The sequence below is a fragment of the Phocoena sinus genome, chromosome 13 (assembly GCF_008692025.1).
Source record: "Phocoena sinus isolate mPhoSin1 chromosome 13, mPhoSin1.pri, whole genome shotgun sequence".
Classification (NCBI taxonomy): Eukaryota; Metazoa; Chordata; class Mammalia; order Artiodactyla; family Phocoenidae; genus Phocoena; species Phocoena sinus.
The window spans coordinates 62,391,377-62,418,230 of record NC_045775.1 but is presented as its reverse complement, the minus strand read 5'-3'; the positions used below and the strand labels follow the sequence as shown (position 1 = coordinate 62,418,230).

At 37.6% G+C, this 26,854-nt stretch overlaps 1 protein-coding gene across 6 annotated transcripts in view; it reads left to right on the top strand.

Annotated features, from left to right (window-relative positions):
* EXOC6B (exocyst complex component 6B) overlaps positions 1-26,854 on the top strand; it is a 729,400-nt gene that overhangs the window by 37,909 nt on the left and 664,637 nt on the right. The gene's annotated exons all lie outside the window — the stretch shown is intronic.

The following is a 26,854-nucleotide window of genomic DNA, read 5'->3' as shown; positions in this document are numbered from 1 at the left end:
ATTATTGGTGTACTTTAAATGAATAAACTTTCTTTTTCTGTTTGTAGCTCCACATCTCATCAAAGTATCTGGGTGACATTCACCAAATTGCAAAATTACCTTTGGGATTGTTTGACATTGACTTTGGGGAGCTCTGGAGAGAGGATCACCTGAAAACTAGATAATCATTGTAGAGCAGCTGTTACTGAGTTAGGTTAAGAGGCCCATGTGACTGCCAGTTTGGAGAGTCAAGTCATACATATTTAAGATGCCATACACAGAGAAACAATAGTTTCAAATATGAGCTCCAAATCAAAGGTCAAATGATGGGTTATCTATGTTTTATCAAAATTTAGCTGCTCCTAACAAGGGCGGATGTATATAGCATGAGACAGGATTTCTCTGTTTATATCACGGCTAATGAGTATACTGAGCAACATGGCAGTGGTCAGTGGGAGGGCAATTAGTTGTTCGTAAATTAGTATTCATCTCTCATCCGTAATACCAAGGAACACCTCCCTTTTGGAGTGAGATTTAGAGCAGTTTCTGCTGGTACACCATGGCTCCAGTGAAGAGACTGAGGCTGAACTTAGTTTTCTCAGTGTTCCTTCTCTTCCATTTTATTAATATGCCTTACATACTATCTACCAACTTTTTGTCCATGTCATATTTGTTGTTCTAGGTACAAATTATTCAGGCATCTTGTTTTCTAGTGTACCTTTTTGTTTCTAGTAGATCTTTATCTTCCCAGTGGCAAAAGGGGCTCATCTCCCAGTTGAATTATCCGCCTTTGAAATAGTTTTTCCTGATGCTCTACCTAATGACTTCCTCTTACATCTCATTGACTTGTTTGTAAGGGTTGTCCTTTCAACCATTTTCCACCTCAAAACCATACCTACTCTTCAAGGCCCACTTCAGGTGTGTCATCTCTTTTTTCCTGACTCCTTTAGGTAGTTAAGTAGTTCATTTTCTTTGCTTCTAAAGAACATTGTTCGTATCTCTGTTGTGGAATTTATAACATTATTCTAACCCGTCAATTCTTTCTTCCCCTCAAGACTAAACATTTTACTCTTCTGTGAGTTTTATATTTGGAACCAATGCATCATAGTAATATGTGGGATGGGTGAGGAGTAAGCCTTTATTTTCTAAGGTTACTGTATTATAAATGTAGCCTGTTCTTAGGCAGATCAGTTTTAGGAAATAGCATATATGGGTGTTAGGGTCTGAGTTGGATTCTTGAGAAACAGTATGCCCATTTACTATTTGGAAAGTTTTTGTGTGTTCTTTGTGTATTCTTTGTGTAGGTATGTGTCTGTTTGAAGGTCACTGCATAAAAGAAAATCTTTCGCATTTACATCAGGTTACATGTCAAGGAAATGGTTGCAGCATCAATGTATATAATAACTAAAACATGGAAATGATTCAGATGTACAAAAACAATAGGACATTATATAGTAATGAAAATGGATGACTCACAGGTAAGGTAGAGAACAACATGGATTCAGCTCATTATTTATGTAATATTGAAAGAAGTGGCACAAAAGAATAGTCTTATATTCCATTTGTATAATATTCAAGAATAAGCAAAACTAACCAGTATTGTTTATAGTGCATATGTATATGGTAAAATATAAAGGAGAACAAGGAAATGATTATCACAAACTCAGGGTAATGGTTACCTTCGGGGCAAGGAATGTGAGGTAGTGATTAGGGAGGGATTCTCAGTAGGGCAAATGTAATGATTCAAGTGATAAAGTGAATTGGGGCAAATTATCTAACCTTTTAACCTCAGTTTCTTTAACTGTAAACTGGAATAATATAACTACTTTATGAAAGTTGCAAGGATTAAGAGAGATAAGCTATATAAAGCAGTTAGCTCAGTGTCTGGCTAATAGTTAACAGTAAGTAAATGATAATATTTTCCTTATTATATTTCTCTCACCATGACTTGAAGTAGATGCTATAGGCTTTTGGTAGGGAGGATAAAGTTCAAAAAAAGTGGATGGAATTGAAATAAGAAAATCTAGAAATAATGATAAGGACAAGGAAACTACATTTAGGTGCTACTGCTGCTTTGTGTCATATGTCTTGCTAGTTGGGTACATTATTTAATCTTCAAAATAATCCTGAGACCAAAGATTCAGTTTTAACAGCCAGAGTTAACCCATATCTTGTGGCTTTAGGTGTCATTATTACCATTTTATGTCAGATTGGTTAGGTAACTTTCTCAGGGTTCTACAACTAATAAGTGGTAGAGCTGGGATTTGAATCAAGATTTTTTTTCCACTGTGCTGTTATTAATGATTAAATTTGACTTGAAAGTTGCCAGAAAATAGTTGGTAGTCTACATTCATTGTACATGTAAATGCTCGCCGAAGTATTTAATGGAGATATCCTGAGAAAGTTGTGTTGAAGAACATTAGATTATATCCGTTTCCAGGGAGGGACTCCATTTTTCTACGGCTATGTGGCAGAGTCTGGTTAAACTACTGTAGTTTATTATGGGCCTCCAGGATTAATTCTCATTTAACAGGGTCCATTCTGGAATGCCAAAACTGGGATTTGAGGAAATTATTTGGAATTTTCAGTGAATTCAGGATTACAAAGCAAAAACTTACAGGGTTGGTTGCTGAAGACCGTCTCATGTTGAATTATTGTGTGCCTCACTGTCTTAGGTGTTTACTGCAGTGAAGCCAGATGTGATGGCGTGCAATCAGATTTACAGTATACTCCAAGGATTGAAAAGATGACTTCATCAAGAATTGCTTATCCTCCACTATGTACATATCCTTTGAGTATTGACTCCTTCCCAGCTGTGTTTGTTCTCTCATCATTATTATTTCTTAATAAGCATTTATTTAGCCCTTGGTTTTAAATTTATTTTTAATTGGCCTATTTTCAGCTCAGAAAGTATGGTTAGTATTGCTTTCAATTTAAGCAGACAGATAAAGTGGCTTTTAAAAACCACCCAGAGAGGTTGCAGTGATATCAATATGTACATCCCCAGCTCCAGATTGCTTTTAGTGCCAATAGTAATCCTCTGAGTTTCTAGACTCTTATTTTGTTTTCTATTGAGAAGTTTTGGATTAAAATGGGCCACTTTTGTCTTGCCTCCTACATTACTTAAGAAAGGAGCTATGAACAGTTTGTTCCCTATATTCAGCTTAAAAAATTCTGGAGACCAGAGTAAGCTGAAAGCATAGATTTTGGTGGGACTCCTTTGGGTCCCAGAAACTATTTGACAGACCTTTTTAAAAAAAATTTCTTTATTTATTTTTGGCTGTGTTGGGTCTTTTTTTTTTTTTTTAAACATCTTTATTGGAGTATAATTGCTTTACAATTGTGTGTTAGTTTCTGCTTTATAACAAAGTGAATCAGCTGTACATATACATATATCCCCATATCTCCTCCCTCTTGTGTCTCCCTCCCACCCTCCCTATCCCACCCCCTAGGTGGTCACAAAGCATCCAGGTGATCTCCCTGTGCTATGCGGCTGCTTCCCACTATCTATTTTACATTTGGTAGTATATATCAGTCCATGCCACTCTCTCACTTCGTCCCAGCTTACCCTTCTCCCTCCCCGTGTCTTCAAGTCCATTCTCTACATCTGCATCATTATTCCTGTCCTGCCCGGTAGGTTCTTTATAACCATTTTCTTTGTTTTTAGATTCTTTGTTTTTAGATTTAATTTATTTTTTTATTTTTCAGTGAATAGGCCCCAAAAATCTCTCTTTTTATTTGGAAATCAAGTTGAACAAATGTTTTTGAAATACTTTTCAAATACTCTAAGGTACCTAATACTGTTTTATTCCTTACATTTAATTTTATTATTTTTTTTTATACGGCAGGTTCTTATTAGTCATCCATTTAATACACATCAGTGTATACATGTCAATCCCAATCTCCCAGTTCATCACCCCCCCCACCGCTTTCCCCCCTTGGTGTCCATACGTTTTTTCTCTACATCTGTGGTGCAATTTCTGCCCTGCAAACCAGTTCATCTGTACCATTTTCTAGGTTCCATATATATGTGTTAGCATACGGTATTTGTTTTTCTCTTTCTGACTTCACTCTGTATGACAGATTCTAAGTCCATCCACCTCACTATAAATAACTCCGTTTCGTTTCTTTTTATGGCTGAGTAATATTCCATTGTATATATGTACCACATCTTCTTTATCCATTCATCTGTCGATGGACACTTAGGTTGCTTCCATGTCCTGGCTATTGTACATAGAGCTGCAATGAACATTGTGGTACGTGACTCTTTTGGAATTATGGTTTTCTCAGGGTATATGCCCAGTTGTCGGATTGCTGGGTCATATGATAATTCTGTTTTTTAGTTTTTTAAGGAACCTCCATACTGTTCTCCATAGTGGCTGTATCAATTTACATTCCCACCAACAGTGCAAGAGGGTTCCCTTTTCTCCACACCCTCTCCAGCATTGGTTGTTTGTAGATTTTCTAATGATGCCCATTCTAACTGGTGTGAGCTGATACCTCATTGTAGTTTTGATTTGCATTTCTCTAATAATTAGTGATGTTGAGCAGCTTTTCATGTGCTGCTTGGCCATCTGTATGTCTTCTTTGGAGAAATGTCTGTTTAGGTCTTCTGCCCATTTTTGGATTGGGTTGTTTGTATTTTTAATATTGAGCTGCATGAGCTATTTATATATTTTGGAGATTAATCCTTTGTCCGTTGATTTGTTTGCAAATATTTTCTTCCATTCCGAGGGTTGTCTTTCGTCTTGTTTGTAGTTTCCTTTGCTGTGCAAAAACTTTTAAGTGTCATTAGGTCCCATTTGTTTATTTTTGTTTTTATATCCATTACTCTAGGAGATGGATCAAAAAAGATCTTGCTGTGATTTATGTCATAGAGTGTTCTCCCTATGTTTTCCTCTAAGAGTTTTATAGTGTCCGATCTTACATTTAGGTCTTTAATCCATTTTGAGTTTATTTTTGTGTATGGTGTTAGGGAGTGTTCTAATTTCATTCTTTTACAAGTAGCTGTCCAGTTCTCCCAGCACCACTTATTGAAGAGGCTGTCTTTTCTCCATTGTATATCTTTGCCTCCTTTGTCATAGATTAGTTGACCATAGGTGTGGGGGTTTCTCTCTGGGCTTTCTATCCTGTTCCATTGATCTATATTTCTGTTTTTGTGCCAGTACTATATTGTCTTGGTTACTGTAGTTTTGTAGTATAGTCTGAAGTCCGGGAGCCTGATTCCTCCAGCTCTGTTATTTTCCCTCAAGACTGCTTTGGCTATTCAGGGTCTTTTGTGCGTCCATACAAATTTTAAGATTTTTTGTTCTAGTTCTGTAAAAACTGCCATTGGTAATTTGATAGGGATTGCACTGAATCTGTAGATTGCTTTGAGTAGTATAGTCATTTTCACAATGTTGATTCTTCCAATCCAAGAAAATGGTATATCTCTCCATCTATTTGTGTCATCTTTAATTTCTTTCATCAGTGTCTTATAATTTTCTGCATACATGTCTTTTGTCTCCCTAGGTAGGTTTATTCCTAGGTATTTTATTCTTTTGGTTACAATGGTAAATGGGAGTGTTGCCTTAATTTCTTTTTCAGATTTTTCATCATTAGTGTACAGGAATGCAAGAGATTTCTGTGCATTAATTTTGTATCCTGCAACTTTACCAAATTCATTGATTAGCTCTAGTAGTTTCCTCATGGCATCTTTAGGATTCTCTATGTATAGTATCATGTCATCTGCAAACAGTGACAGTTTTACTACTTCTTTTCCAATTTGTATTCCTTTTATTTCTTTATCTTCTCTGATTGCTGTGGCTAGGACTTCCAAAACTATGTTGAATAATAGTGGTGAGAGTGGGCAACCTTGTCTTGTTCCTGATCTTAGTGGAAGTGGTTTCAGGTTTTCACCATTGAGGACAATGTTGGCTGTGGGTTTGTCATATATGGCCTTCATTATGTTGAGGTAAGTTCCTCTATGCCTACTTTCTGCAGGGTTTTTATCATAAATGGGTGTTGAATTTTGTCAAAAGCTTTCTCTTCATCTATTGAAATGATCATATGGTTTTTGTCCTTCAATTTGTTAATATGGTGTATTACGTTGATTGATTTGCGTATATTGAAGAATCCTTGCATTCCTGGAATAAACCCCACTTGATCATGGTGTATGATCCTTTTAATGTGCTGCTGGATTCTGTTTGCTAGTATTTTGTTGAGGATTTTTATATGTGTGTTCATCAGTGATATTGGCCTGTAGTTTTCTTTCTTTGTGACATCTTTGTCTGGCTTTGGTATCAGGGTGATGGTGCCTTCGTAGAATGTGTTTGGGAGTGTTCCTCCCTCTGCGATATTTTGGAAGAGTTTGAGATGGATAGGTGTTAGCTCTTCTCTAAATGTTTAATAGAATTCGCCTGTGAAGCCATCTGGTCCTGGGCTTTTGTTTGTTGGAAGATTTTTAATCACAGTCTCAAGTTCGGTGCTTGTGATTGGTCTGTTTATATTTTCTGTTTCTTCCTGGTTCAGTCGCGGAAGGTTGTGCTTTTCTAAAAATGTTTCCATTTCTTCCAGGTTGTCCATATTATTGGCATAGAGTTGCTTGTAGTAATCTCTCATGATCCTTTGTATTTCTGCAGTGTCCATTGTTACTTTTCCTTTTTCATTTCTAATTCTATTGATTTGAGTCTTCTCCCTTTTTTCATGATGAGTCTCGCTAATGGTTTATCAATTTTGTTTATCTTCTCAAAGAACCAGCTTTTAGTTTTATTGATCTTTGCTATTTCGTTCATTTTTGTTTCATTTATTTCTGCTCTCATCTTTATGATTTCTTTCCTTCTGCTAACTTTGGGTTTTTTTTGTTTTGTTTTTCTTTCTCTAATTGCTTTAGGTGTAAGGTTAGGTTGTTTATTTGAGATGTTTTTTGTTTCTTGAGGTAGGATTGTATTGCTATAAACTTCCCTCTTAGAACTGCTTTTCCTGCATCCTGTAAGTTTTGTGTTTTCATTGTCATTTGTTTCTAAGTACTTTTTTGACTTCCTCTTTGATTTCTTCAGTGATCTCTTGGTCATTAAGTAGTGGATTGTTTACCTCCATGTGTTTGTAGTTTGTACAGATGTTTTTCCTGTGATTGATATCTAGTCTCATAGCATTTTGGTCAGAAAAGATGCTTGATACGATTTCAGTGTTCTGAAATTTACCAAGGCTTTATTTGTGACTCCAGATATGATCTATCCTGGAGAATGTGAAGAATGTGTATTCTGTTGTTTTTGGATGGAATGTCCTATAAATATCAATTAAGTCCATCTTGCTTAATGTGTCATTTAAAGCTTTTGTTTCCTTATTTATTTTCATTTTGGATGATCAGTCCATTGGTGAAAGTGGGGTGTTAAAGTCCCCTACTATGATTGTATTACTGCCGATTTCCCCTTTTATGGCTGTTAGCATTTGACTTACGTATTGAGCTGCTCCTACGTTGGTTGTGTAAGTACTTAAAATTGTTATATCTTTTTTGATTGGTCTCTTGATCATTATGTAGTGTCCTTCTTTGTCTCTTGTAATAGTCTTTATTTTAAAGTCTGTTTTGTCTGATATGAGAATTCCTACTCCAGCTTTCTTTTGCTTTTCATTTGCATGGAGTATCTTTTTCCATCGCCACACTTTCAGTCTGTATGGGTCCCTAGGTCTGAAGTGGGTCTGTTGTAGACAGCATATATACAGGCCTTGTTTCTGTATCCATTCAGCCAGGCTGTCTTTTGGTTGGATCATTTAATCTATTTACATTTAAGGTAATTATCGATATGTATGTTCCTATTACCAGTTTCTTAATTGTTTTGGGTTAATTATTGTACGTCTTTTCCTTCTGTTGTGTTTCCTGCCTAGAGAAGTTCCTTTAGCATTTGTTGTAAAGCTGGTTTGGTGGTGCTGAATTCTCTTAGCTTTTCCTTGTGCGTAAAGGTTTTAATTTCCCAGTCAAATCTGAATGAGATCCTTGCTGGATAGAGTAATCTTGGTTGTAGGCTTTTCCCTTTCATCACTTTAAGTATGTCCTGCCACTCCCTTCTGGCTTGCAGAGTTTCTGCTGAAAGATCCACTGTTAACCTTATGGGGATTCCCTTGTATGTTATTTGTTGTTTTTCCCTGCTGCTTTTAATATTTTTTCTTTGTGTTTAATTTTTGAAAGTTTGGTTAGTATATGGCTTGGCGTGTTTCTCCTTGGATTTATCCTGTATGGGACTGCCTGTGCTTCCTGGACTTGATTTACTGTTTCCTTTCCCATATTAGGGAAGTTTTCAACTATAATCTCTTCAGATATTTTCTCAGTCCCTTTCTTTTTCTCTTCTTCTTTTGGGACCCCTATAATTCGAATGTTGGTGCATGTAATGTCCTGGAGGTCTCTAAGACTGTCCTCAATTCTTTTCATTCTTTTTTCTTTATTCTGCTCTGAAGTAGTTATTTCCACTCTTTTATCTTCCAGGTCAATTATCCGTTCTTCTGCCCCAGTTATTCTGCTCTTGATCCCTTCTAGAGAATTTAAAATTTCACTTATTGTGTTGTTCATCATTGTTTGTTTGCTCTTTATTTCTTCTAGGTGCTTGTTAAACATTTCTTGTATTTTCTCCATTCTATTTCCAAGATTTTGGATCATCTTTACTATTATTACTCTGAATTCTTATTCAGGTAGAGTACCTGTGTCCTCTTCATTTGTTTGGTCTGGTGGGTTTTTACCTTGCTCCTTCATATGCTGTGGGTTTCTCTGCTTCTCATTTTGCTTCACTTACTGTGTGTGGGGCTTCCTTTTCGCAGGCGACAGGTGTGTAGTTCCCGTTGTTTTTGTTGCCTGCCCCCAGTGGCTAAGGTTGATTCAGTGGGTTGTGTAGGCTTCCTGGTGGAGGGGACTGGTGCCTGTGTTCTGGAGGATGAGGCCAGATCTTATCTTTCTGGTGGGCAGGACTGCGTCCTGTGGTGTGTTTTGGCGGGTCTGTGACCTTATTATGATTTTAGGTAGCCTCTCTGCTAATGGGTGGGATTGTGTTCCTGTCTTGCTAGTTGTTTGGCATAGGGTGTCCAGCACTGTAGCTTGCTGGTCGTTGAGTGGAGCTGGGTCTTAGTGTTGAGATGGAGATCTCTGGGAGACCTTTCGCCTTTATATGGAGCTGGGGGTCTCTGGTGGACCAATGTCTTGAATTCGGCTCTCCCACCTCAGAGGCACAGGCCTGACACCTGGCCCAAGTACCACACTGCTCAGAAGAAAAGGGAGAAAAAAAGGAAGAAAGAAAGGAAGGAAGGGAGGGAGGAAGGGAGGGAGGGAGGGAGGAAGGAAGGAAGGAAGGGAGAAGTTATTAAATTAAAAAGTAAAAAATAATTGTTCACAATAAAGAAAAGGACTTCTCTGGTGGCTCAGTGGTTGGGAATCCGCCTGCCAGTGCAGGGGACACGGGTTCAAGCCCTGGTCCGGGAAGATCCCACAGGCTGCAGAGCAACTGGGCCCACGCGCCACAACTACTGAGCCTGCGCTCTGGAGTCTGCGAGCCACGGCTGCTGAGGCCCGCATGCCTGGAGCCCGTGCTTCGCAACGGGAGAGGCCACTGCGGTGGGGGGCCCGTGCACCGCAGCGAGGAGTAGCCCCCGCTTGCCTCAAATGGAGAGGGCCCGCGAGCAGCAGCAGAGACCCAATGCAACTAAAAATAAATAATAATAAATTAATTTAAAAAATAAAGAAGATAAAAGAAAAAAGAAAGAAGAGAGCAACCAAACCAAAAAACAAATCCACTAATGATAACAAGCGCTAAAAAATATACTATAAAAAAAACAAATCCCAAAAAACAAAAAAAACGGACAGACAGAAGAACCCTAGGACAAGTGGTAAAAGCAAAGCTATACAGACAAAATCACACAAAGAATCATACACATACACACTCACAAAAAAAGAAAAAGGAAAAAAAGAATATATATCGTTGCTCCCAAAGTCCACTGCCTCAATTTTGGGATGATTCGTTGTCTATTCAGGTATTGCAGAGATGCAGGGTACATCAAGTTGATCGTGGAGATTTAATCCACTGCTTCTGAGGCTGCTGGGAGAAATTTCTGTTTCTCTTCTTCATTCACACAGCTCCCGGGGTTCAGCTTTGGATTTGGCCCCGCCTCTGCGTGTAGGTGGCCTGAGGGCATCTGTTCTTCACTGAGACAGGACTGGGTTAAAGTAGCAGCTGATTAGGGGCCTCTGGCTCACTCAGGCTGGGGGGAGGGAGGGGTACGGATGCGGTGTGAGCCTGCCGCAGCAGAGGCCGGTATGACGTTGCACCAGCCTGAGGCACGCCGTGCGTTCTCCTGGGGAAGTTGTCCCTGGATCACGGGACCCTGGCAGTGGTGGGCTGCACAGGCTCTGGGAAGGGGAGGTGTGGATAGTGACCTGTGCTTGCACACAGGCTTTTTGGTGGCTGCAGCAGCATCCTCAGCGTTTCTTTCCCATCTCTGGGGTCCGCGCTGACAGCCGCGGCTTGCACCCGTCTCTGGAGCTCCTTTAAGTAGCGCTCTTAATCCCCTCTCCTCTCACACCCCGAAACAACGGTGTCTTGCCTCTTAGGCAGTTCCAGACTTTTTTCCCGGACTCCCTCCCGCCTAGCTGTGGCGCACTAGCATCCTTCAGTCTGTGTTTGCGCAGCCGACCCGGATCCGATCTCCCAGCCCCCACCCGTCCCAGCTGGCGTGTGAGCAGACAAGCCTCTCGGGCTGGTGAGTGCTGGTCGACATCGATCCTCTGTGTGGGAATCTCTCCACTTTGCCCTCTGCACCCCTGTTGCTGCGCTCTCCTCCATGGCTCTGAAGCTTTCCCCCTACGCCACCCGCAGTCTCCGCCTGTGAAGGGACTTCCTAGTGTGTGGAAACCTTTCCTCCTTCACAGCTCCCTCCCACTGGTGCGGGTCCCGTCCCTATTCTTTTGTCTGTTTTTTCTTTTGCCCTACGCAGGTGCATGGGGAGTTTCTTGCCTTTGGGGAAGTCTGAGGTCTTCTGCCAGCGTTCAGTACGTGTTCTATAGGAGTGGTTCCACATGTAGATGTATTTCTGATGTATTTGTGGGGAGGAAAGTGATCTCCCTGTCTCACTCCTCCGTCATCTTGAAGGTCTCCCTGCGTTGGGTCTTTGGTGCCGTGCGCGGGGGCTTTCTTTATTTGTGTTGATCAGGGGCTACTCTTTGTTGCGGTGCGCAGGTTTCTCATTGTGGCAGCTTCTATTGTTGCAGAGCATGGGCTCTAGGCGCGCAGGCTCTCGAGCACAGGCTCAGTAGTTGTGGCACACGGGCTTAGCTGCTGTGCGGCATGTGGAATCTTCCCGGACCAGGGCTTGAACCCGTGTCCCCTGCGTTGGCAGGTGGATTCTTAACCAGTGCGCCACCAGGGAAGCCCGATGAGAGACCTTTTAATAAGCTAATTATCAAGCTTTAAATAAAGTTCCCATTTTCACATTATTTTTAGTTTGTTCCCTGTTTAAGAGCATAACGTGGATTAGGTCTCCTTTGAAGTTGAGGTATTGATGGGTACTAAATACACAGTTCTTTTCTTATTTCTGTTTAATGGAAAAAAATCCCTCTTTTGCTACTTACAACCTACTTTGTACTTACTTTTTCTACTTACTTTTGCTGCTTACAACTTACTTTTTGTACTCTACAACCATAGAAACTCACTACTTCCTGCTTCTCCGTAACTGCTTTTTCTTAGGTTTATTTGATTGTACTCAGCATTTTCATTCTTGGATTTAAAAATTAAAAAATTACCTCAGTAAAGGTTTCTAGTGCTACCTTGGAGTGGAGATGTTATTCATGGTAGAAGCTTGGGAATACACTCACCAGGCCAGTCCATTTCAACTGACTGTTAGAACAGATTTATGGCTGCCAGGTGGAAACTCCTTGTTCTAATTAATTAGCCTTCTGCTGTTCCTCTGAGTGTGGCACTCTTAAGGGGGTCTGTGAACATCTAGGTAGATTGATATAAGAGTTAATCAGGAAAAAATCAGAGATTTTGCTTTCTATTAATTAGATGCTATAAAAAGTAATTTTTTTTTTCTCCCCTGAACTCTGGGAGTGTTAGTGTATGAGTGTGTCAAGTACTGCCCCTCTGTCCTCTGCTGTCCCAGCTTTTTATTCAGCAAAATTCCTAATTTACAGAAAAATAGGCCAGTCACCTAGATTCAATAATTAACATTTGCCATTTTTACTTTATCTATACACATTTTCCTTTTTGGCTTTTTATTACATAGTTGAGAGAAAATTCAGGTTGATGTCCACCAGTTAGTAGTTCTGATTTTCACATTATTCCTGAAATGTAGAACATTTTGACTTCTGAGTCAGAAAATGGAGTCAGAAAGTGAAGTTTTCTTCTTGATGTTAATCATGATACAAACATTAAACATATAACCACACCTACCTTCTAGGAACTTGGGAGGCACACCTAAAATGAGGAAGTAGGAGATTGATATCATTAATTTACATTCAGCCCAGAAGATGTTGAGTTGTTGTCAAGAACCCCAGTGTCTCCAAGCTGTGCCTCAGCAAGTTAACCACACACACCCATGCTAGTCTGTCCTCCAAACTTTTTCACTGTATACTCCCTGGAGGTGGGGATTAAGTAGGGAGAAGGGTAGAAAGAAACTAGCATTTATTGATTGGAGCTAGATATATATCTTAGCTCATTTAATAATAATAGCAATGTTCTTATAGATATTAATATCCACATTTTATAGCTGAGGTTCAGATAAGTTAAATAATTTGCCCAGAGTCACATACTGCTAGTAAGTAGAGGAGGAGTATTTTTGAATTAAAAAAAAAACCACCTGTTATTTTTAGGTCACTGTGATGACAGTATATCAGGTACATTTAAATTAGGGATCTCAGGTGAAAAATGGTTCTTTTAACATCTTGTAGTTGGATAAATTATTTGTCTCACATGATTGGCAGTCTGGGTGGGACTTAATACTGCTTCTTAGGAGATAGTTGACAAAGGTCTTAGTTCCTTTGGGATTTCAGGGGACTTGATAGTGCTAACTGAAGAACCTGTAGTCATGTTTTGTGCTTTTCCTCACCCTGATAAAGAAATAGTGGATCAAAAGTACAATGAGGAATCACCTCACACCAGTCACAATGGCCATCATCAAAAAATCTACAAATAATAAATGCTGGAGAGGGTGTGGAGAAAAGGGGGCCCTCTTGCACTGTTGGTGGGAATGTAAATTGATACAGCCACTATGGGGAACAATATGGAGATTCCTTAAAAAACTAAAAATAGAATTACCATATGACCCAGCAATCTGACAACTGGGCATATACCCAGAGAAAACCGTAATTTAAAAAGACACATGCACCCCAGTGTTCATTGCAGCACTATTTACAATAGCCAGAACATGGAAGTAACCTAAATGTCCCTCAACAGAGGAATGAATAAAGAAGATGTGCTTTAACATAGTAAATTTAACATAGTAAAAATTCCATATATACAATGGAATATTACTCATTTGTAATAAAGAGGAACAAAATTGGGTCATTTGTAGAGACATGGATGGACCTAGAGTCTCATACAGAGTGAAGCAAGTCAGAAAGAGAAAAACAAATATTGTATATTAATGCATATATGTGGACTCTAAAAAAATGATATAGAAGATCTAATTTGCAAAGTAGAAATAGAGACACAGACGTAGAGAACAAAGGGTGCGGATACCAAGGGGGAAGGGGGGGTGGGATGTATTGGGAGAGGAGGATTAACATGTGTACACTGTTGATACTATGTATAAAATAGGTAACTAACGAGGACCTACTGTATAGCGCAGGGAACTCTACTCAATGCTCTGTGGTGACCTAAATGGGAAGGAAATCCAAAAAAGAGGAGATGTATGTATACATATAGCTGAATCAATTTGCTGTATGGTTGAACACAATATTGTAAAGCAACTATACTCCAATAAAAATTTAAAAAAATTAATAAGGGCCTACATGTAAACCATACTATGCAATTTAAAATCTTTGCTTATAATAAAGTCCAGTAATTTCTCAAAAAAAAAAAAAACCAGTGGAAAATTACAAGCTAAATCAGCCTAACAGCTGAATTCCACCACATCAGCATCCTTAGAAGAGATGATGCCAAACATGGCACCACACCCAGAATCAGCGTGGCACACCCCATTAAAGAGTCTAAATCAGGAATTCAGTGGAGAGGTTGTGACTCATCCCAGGATCCTAGAGAAAAAGCTGACGTTAAGATCTAAGGAAGATGGATGGACCTAGAGTCTGTCATACAGAGTGAAGTAAGTCAGAAAGAGAAAAACAAATACCGTATGCTAACACATGTATATGGAATCTAAAAAAAAAAAAAAAAAAGAGGTCATGAAGAACCTAGGGGCAAGACGGGAATAAAGACACAGACCTACTAGAGAATGGACTTGAGGACACAGGGAGGAGGAAGGGTAAGCTGGGACAAAGTGAGAGAGTGGCACGTACATATATACACTACTGAACGTAAATTAGATAGCTAGTGGGAAGCAGCCGCATAGCACAGGGAGATCAGCTCGGAGCTTTGTGACCACCTAGAGGGGTGGGATTGGGAGGGAGGGAGATGCAAGAGGGAAGAGATATGGGGATATATGTATATGTATTCACTTTGAATTTATATTATATTTGAATTTATATTCACTTTGTTGTAAAGCAGACACTAACACACCATTGTAAAGCAATTATACTCCAATAAAGATGTTTTAAAAAAAAAAGATCTAAGGAAGAAGCTCAGGCCGAGAATGTTGTTCTTGCTCAGGGCTTTGCCGGTGGTAGCATTAGTAATGTGTGACACTCTTGATATTCCTGAAGGATATATGTTGTTAAGAGTCTCCAGTTCCAGAACACTGCTGGAACATAAATGTTGATGTAAGGTAGTTTGCTAGGCTCATACACAGGCTAGATGACTAGCCTTCACATTCATCTTAATACCTATATTTGTACTAGATATTTTAAATAATAAGAGCAGTTAACATTTATTGAGTACTTACTTTGTGCGGGCCCTATCCTAAGCAGTTTTACACATATTAACTCATTTAATACAACAACCCTATGAGGTAGATAAGGAAACAACTCAGAGAGTAATGCAGAGATCATGGTTAGGCAAAGGAACGGAAATTTGAATCTAAGGAGTCTAGATCTAGTGTTTTTGCTTTTGACTGCTGTGCTGTATCCAAACCATTGTGCTATATTAGAAAAACACTATAAGGTAGGTATTATCTCATTTTTCTAATAAATTATTTTTTAAGGTCAAACTTGAATAGGAAAAATGTGAATATCAAGTATTAAGAAATTCTTTTAGTCATGTCTCTCTCTCTTTTTTTTTTTTAACTTTTGGGCACGCCGCGCGGCATGTGGGATCTTAGTTCCCTGAACAGGGATCGAACCTTTTCCCCTGCATTGGAAGCACGGAGTCTTAACCACTGGACCGCCAGGGAAGTCCCTAGTCATGTCTCTCTTATCTAGCTCAGATGGCTTGATGAGTTTTCCTTTTAGTCTTTTGAACTTGTAGTGCCAAATCTTAGAAATTAGACTAGTAGTCTCTTTCTGGATCTAAGCTAAAACCTTCTTGAAGTTTGTGTTATAATTAAAAGTAAATTAAAATCTTGAATTGCCCTTAAAACTGTTGTGGAAAATAAGAAAGAAGAAAACCTTAGAGATTGAGGCATGAAGGCTTTTTAAAGATCTTCTGAGATGAATTCGCAGTCGGTGCTAGTTGAGAGAATCGCTTTCTAATAACATGTAATACATTGTCAGGTAGTTGTTCCTAGACTTCTTTGTGAGGTATCTTTGTGACCAGATTGCTTCTTTAGCCTCTATAGCTGTTTTCTCTAAGTTCCTATAGTTCATAGGACATAGAACTTAGCATTTAAATAAAGACTAACTCAGTGTTGATGTTATACCTACCTCCCCCTGTCATTGGCCTAATTCAGGCCCTTATGTTTTTCTTGGACAACAGTTTCCTTACTGTTTCTCTGCTGCATTCTTTTTTATTTTTTCAACAAATATATACTTAATAATGTCTGCTAAGTGTGTGACGCTGTGCTCAGCACTGGGTATATCAGCAGTAAACAGGACAGACATTGTCTTGCCCTAGCAGAATGTATAGTCTACTAACTGGTCAGTCTGTTTTCCATACCATTGCCATAAACGTTTTCGAAGATTCAGGTCTGATTTTTGCTGGTTCTCTTTTGCCTGCCTCAGGCTTTTCATAGTCAAGTTGTAGCATACCATAACGGTTCAAATGACTTGTCCAATGAAGCCATCCTTGATCACTCCTTAGAAGCAGAAATAATTATTTTCTTATCCTGGTTCCCATAGCCCTTTATAAAAATCCTTATCAGAGTATTTATTATATTTTATTATAGTTGTTTGTATCAGTTTCCTGTAATTGTTTGTGAATTTCTTGAGACCAGTGATAGTATTTTATTTATTATTGTTTTATCCTCAGTGTCGGATACAGAATCTGGAATGTAAGTGCTCCATAAAAGTTTAAAGTATAGTATAGTCTTAGTACTTTCTATATCATGTATGTATGTTTTGTTCCTCCAACTATTAGGTTACAGACTGTCTTATAATTTCTTTGTATTCCTTCTGTTATCCAGGCTGATGCAGAGGACATCCTTAAAAAATATTTACTGATTATTATTAGCCTTTCAGTATCTTCTGCATGGTAGTTCTTTTCTAGAAAAGCATTTATTGGTCCCTTGTTTTACAGAATGTCTCACTACATTTAAAAAAATCCAAATATTTTATTTAAAGGGGCCTTATTTCTATGATACGCCTATCTTAAGCAACAGCTCATTGATACTGTGACTGGTAAGATGGATCTTGCTTGCTTTCTTCTGTTTGTCTACTAGAATACTTGGAGGTAAATTTGTGGTTCACCTTCAGAAAAGATATGATATGCATCTTGTGTATCATCTTCACTTCTGCTCTTTTGTTGCTGCCCTTTGTATCGATTATTGCTCTCCTGTTTTTAATTTTATTTAATGTTGTATTGTTTATGTCTTTATATGCCACTTTAGATCCTTAAACTAACTAAAAACCAGACAAAAACCTAGAAACCAGTGGTACTTTCATTTATCCTCCAAGTACTTATTGAATCCTAAGTCCTATGCCTTAAGAGAGAAATAATACATAATACCTATCCCAAGAAACTGGAATTTGTTAATGTAGAAAACACTTGATGTAAGAAAGGTTAGACAAGAGGGCTTTGGGAGGTGATGGGAGGCATAGGGTTTGGAGATTTAGGTGCTTCTGGAGAAGGTGACATTTGAACTGAATCTTGAGAACTGGCTAGTATTTTGATTGGTGAAAAAGGAGAGATTGGGCATTCTAGTAGGTGGAAACAGTAAGTGACCAAGAAAATATAATTTGTGTTATTCATTAGGGTTATCCACCCAAAATTTCTGTTTCTCTTCCCAGTCACATGTTATGATTGCATGTCCTTGCCCCTTGGAAGTTAGGTGTGGCCATGTAAGTTGCTTTGACCAATGATGTGTGAGCTGAAGTGACCTGAGTCATTTCCATATAGAAGATTTAAGAATCCGTGCATTCACTATGCTTTCTTTTCCTCTGCCACAGTGATCTGCAGTGCTCTGATTAGCCTGTGGGCCAAATATGGTCTGCCTGTATTTGTAAATAAAGTTTTATTGGAACATAGCCATCGTGATTTATGTATTGTCTATGGCTGCTTTTGCAGTATAACAGCAAAGTTGAATAGTTGTTACAGAGAGCGTATACCCCATAAAGCTGAATATATTTACTATCTGGCCATTTATAGAAAAGTCTTGCTGACAGCTGCTCTGGATGTTGGCTGCTTAGAATGAGGATTTTGTAGAGCAGAGACTCGTGCTGACCCACAGTGGACATATGCATATGCCATCAGAAAGAAATAAATCTGTATTCACTGATATTTTGGGGTTGTTTGTTATAGTAGTATAATCCAGCCCATCCTGACAGTCAGGCTCTTTATAGGAAAAATATTTCAGTTGCTCACAGAGGAAGAAACCTTATGGACAGGAGTAATGTGGAACAAAGATGGATAGGAATGTTAGGGTACTGTTGTGAAAGTACGAGACTGTTAAGCTCAGGTGTTTAGATTTTATTTAGAATCCTCAATATGGAATCAGGACTTAACAATTTTTTTTGAGAGACTGAAGAATAGTATGGTGGGAACTTTATGGTAAAAAGTTTAATCTGTCGATAGTTATAGAAAGGCTGGAGCATTCGTTGAGTCAGGAATTTGATCTCTAAAACAAAAGTCCCTGGAAACTGGACTGACAGTGGTTTAAATGGAGTTTTTTTTTTTTTCTTAATAAGTTGCAGTGACTTAATTTCTTGTGCCATTAATGCTTAATAGCAACCTCAGATTTTTTGTAATTTGAGCTGTTTATACAAGTGAGGAAACATCATTGTAAAGGGAGTTGTGATAGTTGAGGGCCAGTTTTTTTATTTCCTTCTTTTTTTCTTTGATTTCCTCTTTTTTAGGTAAAGCAAACACATCAGACACTGCCATCAACTCAGTGAAATTTGGTGTCAGATAGCCTAGGGTAGTTTAAAGTGGAAAAATGGTCACTTTAGAATTCGGTCTTACTGCATCTCCTGTTACTTCATCTGCTATATATCTGCTGAAGGAAACCTTTGTCAGTTTGCCAAGTTACATGAATGCAGCTGAGAGTATATAGCAGTTCCTCAAGGTTAAAATATAATATTTTAGGGTACCGAATCCTTCAGGTTTCCTAAAGCAGTTTCATCCTGCATATATGATGTTTTGAAGATACATAGAAGGAAAAGAAGAACAATAATAACAACGAAAAATGCTGTAGAAAATTCCTGTATAATCAGGTTATTTTGTAAAGTGATGGACAAACTTGTTCTTCTAATCCTTTTTGGCTTTAGTGAAAGAATGTTCTTTTTTACTTGTTTTGATTTTACTGGCATAGCGGCCTTTAGAAATTTGGAAAATTCATTGCATTGCAGGCCTGTTTTGTTCTTTATTAAGCTGTTAATTATTCCTTTTCTCTTGGAGTTTATATTTTAATAATACAACATCTCACATATAGACCATTTCTTTGAAAGAAATAAACAGTACAGAAATATTTTTTTGCCTTTTTATTGATTATGAAAATAATACATGTTTATATTGCTTGGGACTCTGGTTGCAGGTTATAGAAACCCTATATGAATTAACTTTAGCAGAACAGTTTAATATATTAGCTTACTGTGAGCAGGCATCTGCAGACACAGGGTGAGCTGGTATTAGGTAAGACTGCAACATGGGACTCTTGTGTTTTTCTCTTGGCAATGTGTTTTACATTTTTAGTAAATGTTTTCTGTGTAGTTGAAAAATGCATACAATGTGTTTATATAACGTGTATATTTATAAAGTTATGTATACTTTGTATTGGGGCAGCAAGTTATGTACATTTCATATATGTATATTATATATTCTTTTTTTTTTTTTTTTTTTTTTTTTGCGGTACGCGGGCCTCTCACTGCTGTGGCCTCTCCCGTTGCGGAGCACAGGCTCCGGACACGCAGGCTCAGCGGCTATGGCTCACGGGCCCAGCCGCTCCGCGGCATGCGGGATCCTCCCAGACCGGGGCACGAACCCGTGTCCCCTGCATCGGCAGGCGGGCTCTCAACCACTGCACCACCAGGGAAGCCCTATATATTCTTTTTTTAAAAAAATTATTTATTTATCTTCAGCTGTGTTGGGTCTTTGTTGCTGCATGCGGGCTCTCTCTAGTTGTGGTGAGCGGGGGCTACTCTTCGTTGCGGTGCGCGGGCTTCTAATTGCAGTGGCATCTCTTGTTGCAGAGCACTGGCTCTAGGTGTGCGAGCTTCAGTAGTTGTGGCACGCGGGCTCGGTAGTTCTGGCTCGTGGGCTCTAGAGCGGAGGCTCAGTAGTTGTGACGCACATGCTTATTTACTCCGCGGCATGTGGAATCTTCCCGGAGCAGGGCTTGAACCCGTGTCCTCTGCATTGGCAGGCAGATTCTTAACCACTGCGCCACCAGGGAAGTATCTATATATTCTTTTTTATGGGCAGATAGAGAAATAGATGAGTGTGGGATTCCATGTCAGTATACTTTAATCATGGCTCTGTGACTTGGCAAATAATTTATCTTATCTGTGAGTCAGTTTCTTTGTATGTAAAATGAAAATAATACTGTTACTCTATATCATGGGATGGCTTTGAAATTAAGCAAGATAGTACATACAGAGTGTTTAGAACAGTCCTTTATAAGTAGTGAACATGGACTAAATGTTATTATAAATACTGTAATGTTTATATTATATTATTAATGTACATGTGCACTATATATATATATTGTGTTACTATATGGATAGATACATATGGACTTTGTATCTTGCTTTCTTCACTAAACTGTTTGTTTTCTTTATTATATTTTTGAACTTTAACACCTTTTAGAAAACTCACAAACCTAAAGGAAATAAACTTTGGAGTTCATTGGTGATCTTAACTTTCCTCTGAAGCATGGCATTTTTGGAAAACCTTTGCTTGAGCATGCCACCCTTTAACCCAAAGATGTGATGTGTTCAGAAGGAATAGGAGATGACTAATACCCATGAATGGCTGAACGTGTTGGTTAGTGAAATTTGTATATCCCTTTCCTGAATTGAAAAGATGACTTTTTGGTATAAACAGACTAAAAAGATCAACCAGGGACTCTTTATCAATATATAAAATGACAGTGTTTTCATTACTAGTATGAATCATATTATGACTAGATTTTAAGTCTGTTTTTATTATTGTGCTCTGCAGAATGACCGATTTGTTATTTGCACTACTTGTGTGGAATTTACTATTGCTGCCTGTTTATATTTTCAGATGTAGCCTGTCGCGCTCCTAAAGATTGCCAGTACTTATAAACTTTTCTTATGGGACTGAGTGGTGATATAATGAATGTGATTTTTTGAATTGTATAATGAAATATATCAACATTTGCAAAACCTGCAAAACCCCACGAACCAGTATTTTTCAAATGAACAATACCTGATGTTACAAAATCATACATGGGTAAAAGATTCATTTGAAGTATAAGATAGACCAATGAATTTTAATCTAAAACTCATCAAGTTTTGAGGTTGTATCATAAATTTGTGTGTGTGTGTGTGTGTGTGTGTGTGTGTATAAAGTTTTCTGAAAAGGCTTAAAAATACTCTCTCCCCTTTCCAACTACATATGTGCAAGGCTGGGTTTTCTTTATGTACTGTAACCAAAACCCCACATTTTAATAGATTTAATGTAGAAGTGGTTATAGAGTCCAGATATCTTCTGCAGACATTAAAGATATTTGCACAAATGCAAAAGACTCTTACAACTATTTTTTATTTGTTTATTTCAGAATATAAAATTATTTTTCATAAAATATATTCTTTAACATGTAAATATTATTGGGTTTTAATATTAATGAATTAATATTTTCTAATTTTGTTTTAATTTCTAATATAGTAAATATTGATATATATATATAAATCAATGTAAACAAAAGTTCTTTAGGGTTCTTAATATTTAATAGTATAAAAATTAAAAATTGTGTTTAAAATGCTGGAGAGCTGATAGTTTGGATGAAAGGAAACTGAGGAAACATGACAGTTGAATGTAATACATGGTCCTGGGCCGGATACTCTCCAGGAGGAAATGAAAACGCTCTAAAGAACATTATTGGGACAGTTGACAGGATTGGAATATGGACTATGGATTAGATTATAATTGTATCAATGTAAATTTTTTGAATTTGATAATTGTATTATAGTTAGGTAAGATAGGAAATACACATTGTAGTTTTAAGGGTATAATACATGCAACACATTCTAAACATACATGTACATATATGTAGAAGAGAAAGTGTTAAAACAAATGTGGCAAAAACATTACAAATTGGTGAATTCTGTATAACGGCTAAATAGGAGTTCTCTATTATTTGTACAATGTGAAGTTATTTCAAAATAAAAATTAAAAAATTATGAAGTAATATAATGAGTCTCTTAGAAGTGGATTATTACAGATTGATTGGTGAGTGTCTTTTTGTGCTTGTGAATGACTGAGAGGTTTTGAGCAGTGGATAACTGGCTATGTAAGTCCTTTGGAGTTTTCACTGCTTTTCAGAGGACACTCCTTGTGCTCTGCTGCCCCCTAGTGACTTTTATGCTCATCAGCAGTTTATTCTGCAAGTACAAGTTGGGAATTTGGATCACTGTAGTCATCATTTAAAAATAATTTAGTATCAACTAAAAGAATTGTTTTGGGGGGGTGGAGGAAGATACTACTGTGAAGATCTCATGATCTGTTTTGTCTTATAATTTTTTAAAAATTATATTTTTGTTCTTGTGGTTCCTTTGAATTGTATCCTCAGTCTCCCCTTCCCACCCTCTTTTTTTTGAAGATAGTATTTATTGGTTCCTCATCTGACAGAAACAGTAGAATTTCCTGTATTTTCTTTCCCTCTCTTTTCTGTGACCACAAATATTAGTCAATAATATTATGTTAGTGTTTTACTTTATAGTCTTAAAATGTTTAGAATTCTGCTAGCCCATAATTTCTCATTTGCAATTTGAAAATTCCAAAGGCTCTGAAACCATTTGTCGTCAAAAGCTGTCTGAATTCATTTGGCAACAAAACTTGATGTGAGTTGCTGTGAGATAGTGATAGTCTTTATATTTACCACTTGTGTGAATATTCCTACATTTGCTGCAGAGTTACTAATGTTACTAAACTAAACCCCAAGGGTTTTAGATTAGGAATTGTAGACTTGTACCTGATTTGCTTAGCTTTGACTCCCAGTTATGTGGTATGAAGCGTCACCAGCTTATACTACTTTCTATCTTTTCTCTCTTCTTTTTATTAGTTGTATAATTTTTACATACTATTGAAAAAATTTTTATTAGAGTATAGTTGATTTACAATGTTGTGTTATCACATACTATATATGTATATATATTTTTTGCGGTACGCAGGCCTCTCACTGCTGTGGCCTCTCCCGTTGCGGAGCACAGGCTCCAGATGCGCAGGCTCAGCGGCCATGGCTCACGGGCCCAGCCGCTCTGCGGCATGTGGGATCTTCCTTGACCGGGACACGAACCCGTGTCCCCTGCATCAGCAGGCGGACTCTCAACCATTGCACCACCAGGGAAGCCTATATACTGTTTTTATATACCATATTTTGTCACTCTTAATCTGATCTTTTTGTCTTAGAGTTGCAGTTAAGTATGTTCCCTTATTACTTCCAGTCTTTTTTGTTGAAGTTTCTCTTGCCATTTAGTTTGGTTGGAGTTTTTCTCTACCAGTTACCTTCAGACGGACTTATATAAACAATAATTTTTTAGTTATTGTATATTCAGAATGGCTGCTCTGTAGACTGTACATTCAAAGGACAGCTTCATTGAACTTAAAACTTTGACTCATATTTTGTTTCCCTGAGTATTGTCTTCTGGTGTTTGGTGTTGTAGAAAGGTCTGATGGCTGCTGGATTTTCTTTTCCTGATTATTGACTGTTTTTTTTTCTTTTGCTGTCTTTTGGTTCTTCTTTTTCTAATCTATAGGAATTACTCTAAGGATTACCACATGCATCTTTGACTCATTAAAGTATAATATAAATTAATTCTTTTATCATTTCCTTGATACTACTAGGACCATATAACACTTCATTTTCATTTACCCTTTCCCATCTGTTAATCTATTGGTGTCATGAATTTTAATTTTACATGTCATTTAGTGCCCCCAAGACATTATTATTTTGTAGAGTCAGCATTCATTTATGTTTACCCCTTTTTGGTTTCCTACATTTCTGTGCTTTATTCTGAGATTACTTTCTTTTTGCATGAAGAACTCTCTTCAGCATTTCTTTGAATGCAAGCGTAATACTGACACATTCTCTCATTTTTTTGCTTGTTTGTATGAAAAGTGTCTTTATTTTACCTTAATTTTTTTGAAATTGTGGTAAAACATACATAACAAAATTTACCATTTTAACCATCTTTAAGTGTATAGTTTAATGGCATTAAGTATATCCACATTATTGTGCAATCATCACCATCATCCATCTTCAGAATTTTCGTAATGTTCCCAAACTGAAGTTCTGTGCCCATTAAACAATAACTCCTCATTCTCCCCTTTCTCTTCTCCTGGCAGCCACTATTCTACTTCCTGTCTCTATAAATCTGACCCTTCTGAGTACTTCATATATGTGGAGTCATACAGTATTTGTCCTTCTGTGACTGGCTTATTTCACTTAGGATAATGTCTTCAGGGTTCATCCATGTTGTAGCATGTGTCACAATTTCCTTCTTTTTTAAGGCTGAATAATATTCCATTGTATGTGTACCACATTTTGTTTATCCGTTCATCCTTCGATGAGCATTTGAATTGCTTCCTCCTTTTGGCTGTTGTGAATAATGCTGCTATGAACATAGATGTGTAAATATTTCTTTGAGTCCCTGATTTCACTTTTTTTGGGTATGTACCCAGAAGTAGAATTGCTGGATTATATGGTAAATTATTTTTAATTTTTTGAGGAACTGCCAAATTGTTTTCTGTAGTGGATGTACCATTTTACATTGCCTGCCTTAATTTTTTTTTTTTTTTTTTTTTTTTTTTTTTTTTTTTTTTTTTTTATGCGTTACGCGGGCCTCTCACTGTTGTGGCCTCTCCCGTTGCGGAGGACAGGCTCCGGACGCGCAGGCTCAGCGGCCATGGCTCACGGGCCCAGCCGCTCCGCGGCATGTGGGATCCTCCCAGACCGGGGCACGAACCCGTGTCCCCTGCATCGGCAGGCGGACTCTCAACCACTGCGCCACCAGGGAAGCCCGCCTGCCTTAATTTTTAAGGGACTTTTTTTTTTTAAACTAGTTTTAGGATTCTAGGCTGGCAGTTTATTTTTTTTCAGCACTTTACTGTATATAATTCATTTGTTGTTTGACATATATTTCCTGTTAAAAAGTTAGCTCTTAATCTTAATGTTGTTCCTTTAATATTTTTTACTATGGTTTTGTTTTTCTGCAGTTTTACTATGAGGTGCTTACGTATAGTTTCCTTTGTATTTATCCTGTTGGGTTTGTAGAGCTTGAAACTGTGGATTGATGTCTTTCATTAGTTTTGGGAAATAGTTGACTCTGATGTTTTAAATATTGCCATTCCCCCATTATAGAAAGACTAGACCTCTTTCTGCAGAGTCACAAATTTAAAACTATTTTCCTAGTAACACTAAGATATTGCTTTCCTCTTTTACTCACATTCTTGCAGGAGAATATAGTGAAGTACCCCAGAGGCTATATGATATGTGAAGACAGTCATTGTTTTAATGGCTAATGTAATATATGCTTGTGTATTCTTATGTTTAAATTCTTATTCAGCTTTAATTTTTAATGTGATAAATGTCAATAAATATAACCACATATACAAAAGTTCTTGGGGAGATCCATATTTTTTAAGAGTATGGAAATATCCTTAAGCCAAACAGTTTGAGAACTGCTGGGGTAGGTATTTTGACTCTATCCCATATATTTCATATTTTTTATAGTCTTCTGTATTTTATATATTTTTATTTTCCTCTTTATGCTTTTTTTTTAAATGGGAAGAGTATTCATTTTAATTATGCTCCAAGGTGTTACAGAGCTAGATTAACAAATTTCAGTCAGTATAAAATAGACTTATTGTCAATATTCAGTCATAATACAACCCAGGTAAATGAATCATTACTTTATACAAGGCTCAGATGTTTAAAATCTATCTTAACTTTACACATGTACTATAAAATGATAAATACTTAAAATGACAATGCAAGGGAAAATATTATAAAAATACAATTGTCGTAGACCCTTGTATGAAAGTTCTTTAAAGTTCTGCCTTAAGGAATAATACCATGCTGCATATCAGAACCAGAAATAAAGCATTTTCCTTGAGGTTACCATGCTCAACGATATACTGGATGCACTCTAAAGTACCATGCCTGACAAGAATCAGAAGAGACAAGGCCTTCAATAATGTTGAGAGGAAAAAAAAAGAGAGAGGAGTAATCAATTGTCATATGCTGATTTCTGCTGGAATGGCCTCTTTAAACAATTATAGCACTGTGGAAGAACTGAAGAAGGGGACCAGTCTCAGCTTTATATAAAGGATTTCCAAGTCAGCACAAACTCAGACAGTGTTAAAAGGTACTGTTCCCAGTACTCTCCACTCTTCAACCCTTTACATGGATTCCTCGTCTTAAGTCCCTGTTTTTTCTCTAATTTCTTCCTAAGGGCTTACCAAACACACTTTCTGTTTTCTATTATCCAACATACAAACCAAAAGGCATTAAGCAAAACAATGTCTGTCAGTCAAGTCAGTTCTAAAGACACCAATTTTGGTTTAAGTATTAATCTTGAGATTTACACATAAACATCCTTCTTCCACAGACACTCCCACCTCCCCTTACATATTGACTCCATCCTAAACTGTGAAGCAATAGGAAGTTTTAAGATTTTTTTTTTTCCTTCATCAATGATTTGCCTGTTGCCAAGCTGCTTGGTTGGCAGCAATATCAGGAGCTGTTTGGAATGCTTGGTCAGAATATATAAGAAGGATGTGATCAGTGAATTACTGTAACCTATCAAAGTGAGCTTCTGCAGGCATACATGAAGAATTTACCTTTAGACTTCTCGCACTCATTTCAGAAGGGAGAAAATGTGTCTTAAAAGGGAAAGGAAAAAAATTAGATAAGGAAATATAGCAAAATATTAATACTGTAGTAATAGGAAAGGGAATGCTACCTACATTGTGGGGAAGTTTCTGGCATAAAAATCAGACTTTCTCTCCCATTACTCTTTGCACAAGATTAACAGTTG